The following is a 12,725-nucleotide window of genomic DNA, read 5'->3' as shown; positions in this document are numbered from 1 at the left end:
ATTCATTTCTATTCAAGTTGCATAGGATCTACTTGATACTCCAAATGATCATATTTGATCCTCTTCTCCGTCCGGTGGACATATAGCTCTTTCTCCCGCCAGTGTTCAAACCAATGGTGGACTTTATAGGCCTCTTTTTGTTCCCTCCTCGCTGAGGGTTGTTGCTCTGTTCCTTTTTTGCTGAAGAATGCTTCACCAAGCATGACATCCCTTTTGCAAACTACCCAAAGCTTCTTGTTGGCAAACAACTTCGGTATAGCTATGCCACGGTTAGCTGCACTCCTTGTGGCTCTCACTGGTATTACTTGGAACTCATAGCCCTTGCCCCACACTGTCGGGTCATTTGTTGCCGGTTTTCTGAAGGCTGTAAGTGGCCATGTCTAAACTTAACACTTTTAACCAACTCTTATCGAATTGGAGGAAGCTAAACAAATAATTTTGAACTATGTACAAGTGTAAGTAGCCTTGAGAAATTGGTGAAATTCTTCAATGTGACTAGTTCCTACAAAATTTGAGTGAACATCATAGACAAAAGCAAAGTGACAGCTGTCTCTGAACAGACGAGCAGTCGAGCACGACCAATGGTGGATGCCTTCTTGTCAGTTGTCACTGCTAGGAACTGATACTGAATATCATCACAAGGAAATCATAATGGGCATAATGCATGTAAGATCTCTAAGCCAAACTCTAGTTTTTGCTCAATTTGCCCATATGGCCATAAAAGCTAGTCTTTAAAAAAAATTTACTTTTACACAAACCAGCTTTCAACCAAAAATAATTTTACTTGATCTTTCTACCACAATTGATCTTGTTTTGTTTAGTTAATAATATTTGTTTAACATATCAGTAGTGATGAGGTCTTTACCAATCATGCATGAGAAACCAAGTAGGAGCAATCTGAACTTCAAGTTATCATTTGGTTCTGCAATAGAAGATGTACATATGAAGGTGAAATATTAAGGAGTTAACAGTCAACTTATTCAATCACATCCAACATGCAAATAAATTTAGCGTTTAAAAGGAGGAATTCCATGTTGTAGTCTTTCTTGTTCAAAAGAACCAAACAGTAACTGAAAAACATAACGTCTACTCCAAATCAAATGCTGCTTAATTTTTTGTTACAAATTTAAAGTTGGCTTGACCCAAACTGGTTCATAATCAGTCTCTTCCACGAGGAACCTGACATTCGAGGAGTAAGGTTGTGAAAAAGCTTCTCTTCGAGACGTTGTAAGCACCATAATCTAAATGATAGCGTCGATTAATATCAAATCCATTACGATCATTATTTTGAAGACAGTATATGAAATTTGAAAGACATCCTGATTTTGAAACCGACACATTTACAGAAGAATTATTACTGATAAATAGCGCAACATTCAGGCACGGATGCAGAGGTGGGCTGGGGTTTGCTGCAGCCACCCCATTTTTCAAAAGAAACCCAAATTTTACTACATGTTAGCATAAGAAAAAAAAATGTTGAAAGTCAAGACTCTTTTTCTCATCCACCGCTCCATGACTCCGCTCTTTCTCATATCAGTTCTCTGCAATTCTTTGTCACTCTAAAACTCTAATCCTCTATTTGAAAATTTTTCATCCATAATCCTATTGATTAAGCATTCTAAGGTATATATCGATTGATTCGTATCTATTTCTCATATTAATTTTTTGGGTTTATTTGCTATGTTTTTCTAAGTTTCTCTATCAATACAAAGTACATCTGATAATTCATTTAAATTGAATCTTAGTCTTCTATCTTGTTCTAATAGGCGTAAACTATTATTTCCATGTTGAAATTATTATTGTTCTACTACGAAGTCTTTAAATATTTTTTTGGCCTTCGCCCAAATTTAGCACACCCTATTATTAAATCCTGGATCCGTCCCTGGCAACATCGCCACCTAAGTCATCTTTGGCAAGCCATTCACACTTGTCAAAATTCAATTTAAAAACCAAGAATCCAATCGTCGAACGTTTTCCATCTGTATGTGCTATATATATACCTGATAGCCATGAATAATTCTTTCTTAACTGAATATACCATTTACCTCTTGCTCGGAGTCGGTCGATAGGCCATGCATGCAACCAATTGTATATTTGGGTTGAACTCAGCAAAGGATAATAACCGACACCGTGTATCAACGGCGTAAAATTTGATTTATCTTTAATATCACTAACTTGGTTAATACTTAATACATGTTCCCAGTTCACCATTGGTATCGACATGAGTCCATATATTTTGTGTCTTTACCGAGCCTGATGAAAGCCATTTTACAAATATGACCACCACGATGCAATCCTCTCCATTTCTTATAAACATAATAATTGCAATTTCTAGATTATCTAATTAAGCCTCTGAGAATCCCTGGTTGGAGGTAACTGCATTGGAGGAAAGCGAATGATTGCATTTTCTTTCTTATTCTACCTTTATCCCTGAGAAACGGATTGATTAGGGTTATATATTGCGTAATTCTTTTCCATGGCTATTAACCATCCAAAGGAAGATCCACAATATCGCTTATTTGGAACACTTAGTTGCAAATCAAAGACCTTATCATCCACAATGCTGTATATGTTCCATGTATGGCTCCTGTTAGCAGAGATCAAAAGCGCGCATTGGTTGTGTTATCTCTTATAGCGTTGGACTTGATTATCTTTTGGTACATGATACCATGCTTTACATACAATATTGCGGAATCGCAAGTTGTATCTTCTCTAAAACTGAATCTAACAGGTGCTTAGGTAAATTTTCCCAATCTGGTTCCATACTCTGAAATCCAAAGGAAGATCCTGAATGCCGCAGGCGGCATTGAAAGTAAGTAGTACATAGTCTTCTCTGCTTAATTCGGTTCTCTATATGTATGGGTAATACATGCATCGTAGTATGTATGGGTAATACATGCATCGTAGTATGTATATGTAATTAATCCAGCTAGGAATCAAAAGAAGATTTACCAAATCAAATCCTTCTGGATTAAGAACTTACCTGAGGCAAATCCAGCTAGTAAAAAGACGGAAGCATCATCAGACCAAAAGACAGCTACGATTTGCCACGTACAGGAGAAGCATGCATGCGGCAAATCTTAGTTTCCTAGCTACTTTATCATAAACGTCCTAATTTCAATTATTTTTAGGTCCCAGTGATTAGGGTTTGGGATGGGACTGCTGAGTAGTAGGGATATTCAAAATCGTGAACTTGTTTAGCGTAATTCCTAAATCTAGTCTAAATAGGATTTATTCATAAGGTAGAGCCTATATAAAGGCACGTTATTTCCTAATCCTAGTCTAAATAGGATTTATGCATAAGTTAGCCTATATAAAAAGGCACTTTCTAGTCATTCAATCAATCAATACAAAATTCAGAGATTTATCTCAACGTTTTAGGTGGATAGTTTCACTGCGTTATCTTCAAGCAACCGCCATGGCCACGGAGAACCAGCTCCGCAAAGCGCTCTCCTTAAGCTCTTGGAGGTCGAGAACCAGCGCAACCATGTCCGCGAGCTCAAAAAATACGGCGCCACCAAGACCGACGACCTCGACGCTGCCATTGAAGCGCTGAACGCGCTCAAGCTGGAGAAGGCGACGTTTGGGAAAGACCTCCAGGCCACCATCAACAACAAGGAGGCGCTACGTCAGGTTGTGGTGAACACTCTAGAGTGACGGTTGTTTTATATTCCGTCTTTCAAGATTTACGGTGGTGTGGCGGGTATGTACGACTACGGGTTTTGGCGTCAGCATTTCGTTCTTGAAGAAAACATGTTGGAAGTCGACTGCCCTTGTGTTACACCCAATGTTTTTTAAAAAAAAACGCGCTCTAGGGCGTGCCTGAGGCGTTTTAGGCGCAAGGCGCTTAGAAAAATGAGTTTGTTTTTTGCCTGAGGCTAGATGTGTAAATAGTGGAAAGCAAGGCGTCAAAAACTCATAAAACGCAGGTGAAGCAGTCAAAAGCGCAAGCCTACCGAAGACATTCCATAAAATCTGCTCAAGATTCCTACTGACGTTGACCGATCCGTTTGGAGATTCCGATGTTGATGGAGAAAGGCGGCTGGATAGCAAGCGCGTGAGATCGGCATTATCCTATGCCTAAGAGAAGTATGATCGGCCTTGGGATTGGATCGGGTTAGGGTTGTGTTGGCATATGCTTATGCCCGCCATAATCAGCACAACTATCAGCGCATTAAGGCTAATGTATAGCAGTCTTACAATACTAATAGCAAGTCAGCCGTACTAGCTTCGCAATGGGCCTCTCCGCGGCCCAAACCGACTACGGACGCGCCCTCACGCGCATCTCAAAGAAGGTTCCAGAGAACACCTTAATCGGACGTCGTCCCACATCGAATGATAGGTAAGCGATCTACCTCAACTCAACAAATAAAGGGTCAAACTCTCGACCTTATAAGGAAGGTACACTGAACTCCCTACTGTAACTCTGCATAAATTATCACCGCTCTAACTTAAGCGTCGGAGAGTTGAAGACCACGCCGCCGTAGTCTCTACTTTGACGACGTGCGCTACTTGTGACAGGAAAGAGACAAGGAATACGGCGTATCACATGCACAAGGAGTACGGCGTATTAAATTGAGTGTAATCACAACATCAACATGTTGTATGCTCAGGGGTTTCGTGACAGTGACGACCAAGGGGTAGCTTCGATGCAATCTACGGTGTCTCGTACTCTCAATCAGATCTGGTTGGTTTGATTGAGAATGGGAGGTTTTGCTTTGTTCTGGAAAGTGGCGGCACATCTCGTCGGGGTAAGGGTTCTGATGGAAAGTTGAAGAGTTTGGTTTGTGGCCGTTCAATGGAGAAGTTTCCGGTAGTTTGGCTGGGTTGTGCCTTCTGCGTCTCTCATTCTATGAATAGCTTATCACGAGCAGCTTTACTTGAAAACTACGTGGCACGACCTCCTTGTAATATCCCGAAAATTCATATATAATTTCCAATGAGTTTCCGGATATTATTAAGTTGGTCATTGTCCAATTTTATTAGACGAGGATGAAAACGAAAGGGTTCTAAATATTAATTATTCGGAAACGTTTAATTTGACGAGTCTAAGAGTTGACTTTTGACTCATTGGGTTTCTTTAAAAACTTCTTACATGAAAGTCGTAGAGCTCGTCGATACGAATTCGTGGACACGTGGCACGCCTAAATCGGAGTTCGTATGAAGAAGTTATGAATCAAAAGGTATTTGGACATTTTTGGAAAATAGTATAAATAAGGGAATTAAAGAGAAAAAGGGGAGAAAAATCAGAAATTCGGATTGGTACTGTTCACGGGTATTGTTCACCCCGAAAAAAAATCTAGAAATTCTCTCTCCCGAGCAGCCAACTTTGGACCGTCGAATCTCCGCCGTCCGTCCACCATAGAGCGGCGCACTGGTCACGTTTGAAAGGTTGTTGCGTCCCCTATCGATTGGTAGCAGCGCCACCCGCCATCTCGCCGCCGTTTAGGAGCGGTGAAGCCCGGAAGTTCTCCCGAAAAAGCATATTTCGCCGAACTTCAACTCGTCGGATCTCCCTCCTCCGGCAACCAATCGATACGATTCTTGTCCCATTTTGAAGGTCTCCTTCCATACTACAAACCCTCTAAAAGATTTAACCCCAATCGTTGTGTGCTAGGAGAATCGAAGAAAATAAATCCTAGGTTTTTAAATTAGAGCTTTTCGGTTCTTGTTAAATTGAAATGTTTAAGCTCATAATTAGACTTTGTGGTGAATTAGGAAGTTGTTAGAAATGTCATTTAGATTGTGGTGGTGAAATTTGATGGTCATTGGTGGCGGTCGGTGAACAGTGGCGCCACATGAATAGTACTATGAACAATGTTCATGAACATGTACGGTGAACAGTACTCTGCAAAACAGTACATGTGAACAGCGTTCTGTAAACAGTAAATGTGAACGGTGTTTAGTAAACACAGTAAAATGTGAACAGTGTTTTAGTAAAAAAGTACATTGGAACAGTGGTTAGTAAAACAGTAAAACATGAACAGTGCTTTGTGAACAATGTTTTATGAACAGCATTTAGCTATACTAAAATCGTCACCTGATATTTTACGTATCATTTTCTAAGTATTTTATCATGCTATTAGGTGACCGACGAAACGAGTGAGAAAACTATTTTCAGTGTCGTGGAAGTTGTACGCAGGAAATAAGGTGAGTAAACATCACAATGATCATCATGATCGAAGTAGTATTATAATTATGAATTTAGTTTGAGTTGTCACCATAGTCGTTGCATCACTAGTTTATAAAAATTATTTAAAAAATATGTTTTAGTTTAAATTACATGAACTTGATCGTCTACGGTTCATGGGTAAGTGAAACGCTATTTTAATAAATGATTTTGAAATTTTTTTTGTGATTATGACATGAATGTGAGTAAATCTCACTATGACGAGTCTACCCTTGGTGATGACTCATATTTACGTTTTCTTAAAAAGATCGAACTATGACATGTATATAATATAATGGGTACTGCCTAGATGACAAGTACAGAGAGAGATTAGCCCATCCTTGGAACATGGAACAGCTTAAGTACTACTACAAGTAGGGGTCCGCGCGTAGCGCAAGACAGGGACTCGGATTGTTTGAGTACTTACGGCACACTGCCAAAGCTATCTTTGTACAAAACGGCTACGGCTAGGCTATCAATGAAATGAGGAATTTTTCAAACCATTGATCCTTACTACGCTAGCGTACTACGGCAATTAAATTCCTTCGACAGACTATTTCATTGTGCGCACAACAAAGATAACATTAAGCATGTAGCCAGAAGTATAAGAAATAATCATATAACATTGCTACGGCGATAATATAAACAAAATCACTTGGACCAAAAGATAACTTCTATTCATTAAAGATAGCGAGTTCGGCACAAAGGCCGTTACAGAAGGGTAAATGCAAAAAAAAAATTACAGAAATGAAAATGAAGCACTACGGGGACGAGTGACGCATTACAAAAGTCTATTATCACCCCATCCTACTCCTTCCTCGCAGCTTGATACGCCGACATCACTCAGGCCGCATCGCTGGTACTTGCAGCCTCTAGCTCCGCCGCTTGCCCCGATCCGCCTTGCGGAGGTTGTGCATCCTGATGCTCTGAGAAGGAGGAGTAGGAGAAGGGGTCTCCGGATTAGAATCAAACCTGTCATTATCACAAGATAAACCAGAAGAAGAAGAGTCAGAGATTTTCTTACCATCTTGGGCCTCCGTAGCAGCAGCAGGCTGTGAAAAGGGCGGAGTCACCTCATGCGGCATTGGCGGCGCTTCCAAGCCCTTTTCCGCCAGCCGAACCTCATAATTCGCAGGATCCAGCATCTCCAACTCCTGGAACTGCGCTATCATATCACCCACAGCCGTGACGTAGTACCCTTCCAGGTACGCGGTCATTTCCGCGGATGATTTGAAGGCAGCCACTGCGCTGGATGCGGCTTTTTCCGCTACGCGGGCCTTTTCGGTCTCCACCTCCTCCCTCACCCGCCTAACGAGCTCCTCGGCCTCCGCAAGGGCAGACTGTTCTGCATCCCTCTCCGCGACCATCTCTTGGGCAAGCGACTCGGCCACCTCCCGACGAGCAACCTCCTGCCGAAGGTCTTCCTGGAGGTTCGCCGCATTCTCCAACTTGGACTTAGCATTGGCCAAGTCTTTTCTAGAAGTAAAACTCTCGTCGCATGATTGCCATCCCGCTCTATCACCTCGGCAAGATGACGCTGCGCCTCAAGAGCATCCCGCTTGGCGTCGAGCAAGTTAAACACCATCTTAGCTGCCCTCGTCGCAGCAAGACCAAGCAGGCTCTGCAACTCAAAACCGGACCCTTCAGGTCGCCGCAGTCCTCCGAGCCCGGCACGCTGACTCAGCAAGACCAGCTTCTCTAATTCCGGAGCTCCCAGTTGGCTTAGGGGACTACGATCCAGCGCTGACAGATCCTCTTTTAAGAGGCGGAGCTTCTACCATTATATCCTCCACATCTTCAGGAGCAGCGTAGGACTTTGTTTTCCTTGAAGACGCGCCCGCCTTCGACACCTTCTTCTTTCTTCCGGTCTCTTGGGACACCGCCGGATCAGCTAGATGCAAATCGGCATCAATGCGGCCTACTCCTTCCGCATCGCTCCGGCGCGGCAACCCTTGCTCGTTTGGCAGGCTCGCGTGTGAGGGAATAGGTAGATCCACGACCTGCGGGGAATCCTCGACCCACTTCGCTGAGGCATCCACCTTCTTCGTGGACGCCGCCACTTTCTTGGACATAACGCGTCGCAACATCGTTACCGCTAGCCCTTCGGTATCCGGCGTTACGTCGGGATCTTCCTGCTGCAGAAATCTTGCGTAGCAGATTCGCTCCGACTTCCCAAAATTCCTATTACCGAGAGCGTCGTAGTTGCACACATAACAACAGATTAGTACGCCATAAACAAAGAATAGAAGACTGAAGAGCGTAGCACTTTTACTTACGATGGCGACGGAATAATCCTTGCTCGAACAAGAGGTACGGGTTCGTCAGTACCTTCAAATCGTGGACTAGATCCTCACCTTGGCACCTCCAAAGGTATGTCACACGATTCACTCGATCGACTTCCCGCTCCGACAACACCAACCTCCTTCCCGCTGCGCAACAAAAAAAAAAGAAGGACCGTCAGCAAGCAGTTATTCCGTAGCGACAAAATTTAGTAAAACATTAAAACCTACAATTAATGGCTTGAAACCGCGAGGGAATACGCTTCTCTGGGAGATACTCTACCCCGTTAATACGCCCATATTCCCATCCCCTCTCTACTACGAAGCTGTTTTTCCTCCAATTAGCTTCCGAGGTGGGCCAATTCTCTAAGACTTGGAACTCCATACGCTCATCTCGCCTCACAAATCGCGCAGTCCCTCCGTTACCATTCCGCTGGTTATAATCCACCTTGAAAAAATGGAGCACCTTTGCCGCAGTAGGAGACGAACATCCTGAGAGGTGGAAGAGCGAGCAGAGACCGTGAAGGACTCGCCACATGTTGTAGCTGACTTGACCAAAAGCCAAGCCAAACTTCGCCACAAGACACTGCAGGCGCGGATCCAACGGTAACTCCACCCCAAGCCGTAGTACGAAAGGACTTACTAGCGCGTACCCGTTAGGCAGCATAGAACCAAACTCGTCACGCCGAATTGCATGGGCGACGATCGTGGCAGGCAACTTAAACTCCTCCACGTAGCCATCCACCGCGGCGGAGTCAGCTCCATGCGGTTCTTCCACCTCTGACCTCTGCACCTTGCCATCTAGCCAACGCCTTACAGGCACTGGGCTCAATGTTGGGCCTGAAGTACTAGTCCCCGAGGCACTCGCGATACGCTCTGATACGCCTTGATCTTGTCCCAGAGCGAGGTTCACCTCACTTTCTCCAATCTCCTCACGTTGTGACTCCATGGTGCTTGACGACTCACTCGTGTCCCAATTCGCTAGCACTCTTGCAAAGACAGAGGCACGATCTTCACGACGCAAGTCGTTCCCACCACTACGCCGCACCAAATCTAAGTAGTTGGCCTCCAATTCACTTGTCCACGACCAAGAGGATGACGACGAGGACCAACTTCCTTCTGCAGACGCGGAACGCTGTTAGTTAGTATATTTATCCTAGGCATTACGCCGCAGCAAGCAACACCGAAGTCAAAGGCGAACAACCTAGAACTAGAAGTCAGAAAGTCAGTCAGATATATCCTACGAACCTCGTAAGAACGAGTTTGAAGAACATGAAGAACACGAAGAACATCAAACCCAGTTAACGGCGAAAACCCATCCGCACCACCCGCACAAACACCCCACTTTACCGGAAAACACCCATCCAAAGATTAAATATACCCAAAACCCACCAATCTGCCGGAAAAACCCAAACCCAAAACCACTGATTTACCCTATAAACACAAATCTACCAACAAACAACCAAAGCCGCAAGCCATATAAGGAGATTCAGATCAGAAACATACCTCAAAAAACCGATTCACACAAAAATCCCGATGAGTTTCTTCCAAACGTGAAGGAGAGCAGACGAGAGCAAAAGAGAGGGAACGAGAGAATTTAGATTTCGAAAACTTGGATCTGTCGATAGTGACAGCCATTCTATCCCTTTCACCCTTTTATAATAAACCCCATCTCACATCTCGCCCGTTGATTTCTCAAAAGCATTCCTTAACCGTCAGATCCAGAAAACCGTTACTCACATCTTAGCCGTCGACCCAAGAGACATTGCTCCAGATCCCGCCACGTGGCATGAGTTACCGAGGCAACGTTTCGGTTACACACGCCTTAATTACATGCAATAACTGTCTTCTCGGATAAAGTCACCCCACGAAATTGAATCGTTCACAAAACATCCGCCCAATGCATGTACGACACGTGCTGTCCACAGCGCGAATGGCGCTTCTCTCAACCTACAAACACTACGCTCACAAATAGCGATAAAAGACGTCATACGCGTAAGAATTTACTACGCTATGACGGACGCACTACGCTCAAAGATAGCAATAAAAAACGTCATATGCGTAAGAATTTACTACGCTATGACTGACGCACTACGTTCACAGATAGCGATAAAAGATGTCCTACGCGTAAAAATTTACTACGCTATAACGGACGCACTACGCTCAAAGATAGCAATAAAAGACGTCCTACACGTAAGAATTTACTACGCTATGACGGACGCACTACGCTCACAGATAGCGATAAAAGATGTCCTACATGTAAAAATTTACTACGCTATAATGGACGCACTACGCTCAAAGATAGCAATAAAAGACGTCCTACGCGTAAGAATTTACTATGCTATGACGGACGCACTACGCTCAAATAGCGATGAAAGACGTCCCACGCGTAAGAATTCACTACGCTATAACAGACGCATTACGCTCAAAGATAGCGATGAAAGACGTCCTACGCGTAAGAATTTACTACGCTATAACGGACGCATTACGCTCAAAGATAGCGATGAAAGACGTCCTACGCGTAAAAATTTACTACGCTTTAACGGACGCATTACGCTCAAAGATAGCGATGAAAGACGTCCCACGCGTAAGAATTCACTACGCTATGACGGACGCACTACACTCAAAGAGAGCGATCAAACGTAGTACACAAAACACAACTCGGCATTCCTTAACCGGGGAGTGGGGGGACTACGAGAGGGTCACTGAGACCCATTGCTGATTATGGCAAAACGCTCAAATATTAACTCCCCAGTCAAGAAATTACCTCCCTAGACTGGGAACTTGGGAGGACTTATTGGCATAGGCTTATGCTCGCCATAATCAGCACAACTATCAGCACATTAAGGCTAACGTATAGCACAGTCTTACAATACTGACAGCAAGTCAGCCGTACTAGCTACGCAATGGGCCTCCCCGTGGTCCAAACTGACTACGGACGCGCCCTCACGCGCATCTCAAAGAAGACTCCAGAGAACACCTTAATCGGACCTCGTCCCACACCGAAAGATAGGTAAACGATCTACCTCAACTCAACAATAAACTGTCAAACTCTTGACCTCATAAGGTAAGTACACTAAATCCCCTACTTTAACTCTGCATAAATTACTACCATCCTAACTCAAGCATCGGAGAGTTGAAGACCACGCCGCCGTGGTCTCTACATTGACGACGTGTGCCACTTGTGACAGGGAAAAGACAAGGAGTACGGCGCATCACATCCACAAGGAATACAACGTATTAAACCGAGTGTTATCACAACATTAACAGAAACTAACAGCTACTATTTAATTAAGCAACCTACTACTGTCGAGTATGAAACTAAATGCTACTGCTGACCTGAAATGTGCTACTGTTTGCTGAGAATGTATCTGCTACTGTCGACTATGAATCTAGCTGCTACTGTCGATTATGAAACTAACTGTTATTATCTAATTAAGCAACATGCTACTGTCCAGTATGAAACTAGCTACTTCTGCAGACTTAAAAAGTGTTACTGTCGGCTGGGAAGGTACATGCTATTATTGACTAGCTGCTACTGTTAACTAGAAAACTAACTGATACTATGGTTTTTCATGAGAAAAAAATCCAAATTTCAAAGTTTCTAAAAAAAATATGCAATATGGTACTTAAATGAAAATCCATGACATGAGAAACAACTTTATATATTGGCTCACCTCCAAATTGCCGGTGGTTTGGCCAGAAAAAAAAACAAAAACAAATGAGAAAAAATAAACTTGTTAGATCTAAGAGTGTGAGCTTAATAATTTTCGCGAAAATAATGATAGTTTGGACATTTCAACATTAATTAATTAATCAAATTTAGGTCAACTCATTTTTGGAATTGAGCTTATGTCCTATTTTGTATATGAAATATGGAAAGTGAGTTTTTAGTTTATTCAAATGTTATCTAGTACTACTAAGTAATTTTCTAAATTATTATTATTCCAGTTTCCCATACAATGTAGCATATTGTGATTGTAAAGGGTATTGTAAAAGTTATGCTCTGTGATAGGCTTCCTTCTCTACTTTGTTCATGCTTGAAAAGATTATGGGGATCAACCGCTGGTTTTACACGTACCAATCTCACTACTACAAAAGTCCCCAATAGCACCTGATTAGCCACTATTTTTCTGGCCACTAATCAGTGGATGTCTGAAACAATGTGTTAGAACTTAGAACATAGTAGGTATGGTCCACAAAAGGAAGGATAATGTCCCAATCAACCTTTGCTCAAGTATATGTTTCTCCTCTCGGAAATTCCTTATCAACCTGTA

The 12,725-nt window shown here is 43.0% G+C and overlaps 1 pseudogene; it reads right to left on the bottom strand.

Annotated features, from left to right (window-relative positions):
- Positions 1 to 1,118: 1,118 nt before the first annotated feature.
- Positions 1,119 to 2,764, bottom strand: LOC126792593 (uncharacterized; annotated as a pseudogene).
- Between the last annotated feature and the right edge of the window lie 9,961 nt (positions 2,765 to 12,725).

Source organism: Argentina anserina, chromosome 4 (genome assembly GCF_933775445.1).
Source record: "Argentina anserina chromosome 4, drPotAnse1.1, whole genome shotgun sequence".
NCBI lineage: Eukaryota > Viridiplantae > Streptophyta > Magnoliopsida > Rosales > Rosaceae > Argentina > Argentina anserina.
Note: the sequence above shows the minus strand (reverse complement) of the source record. Positions and strands in the feature narration are given on the sequence as shown.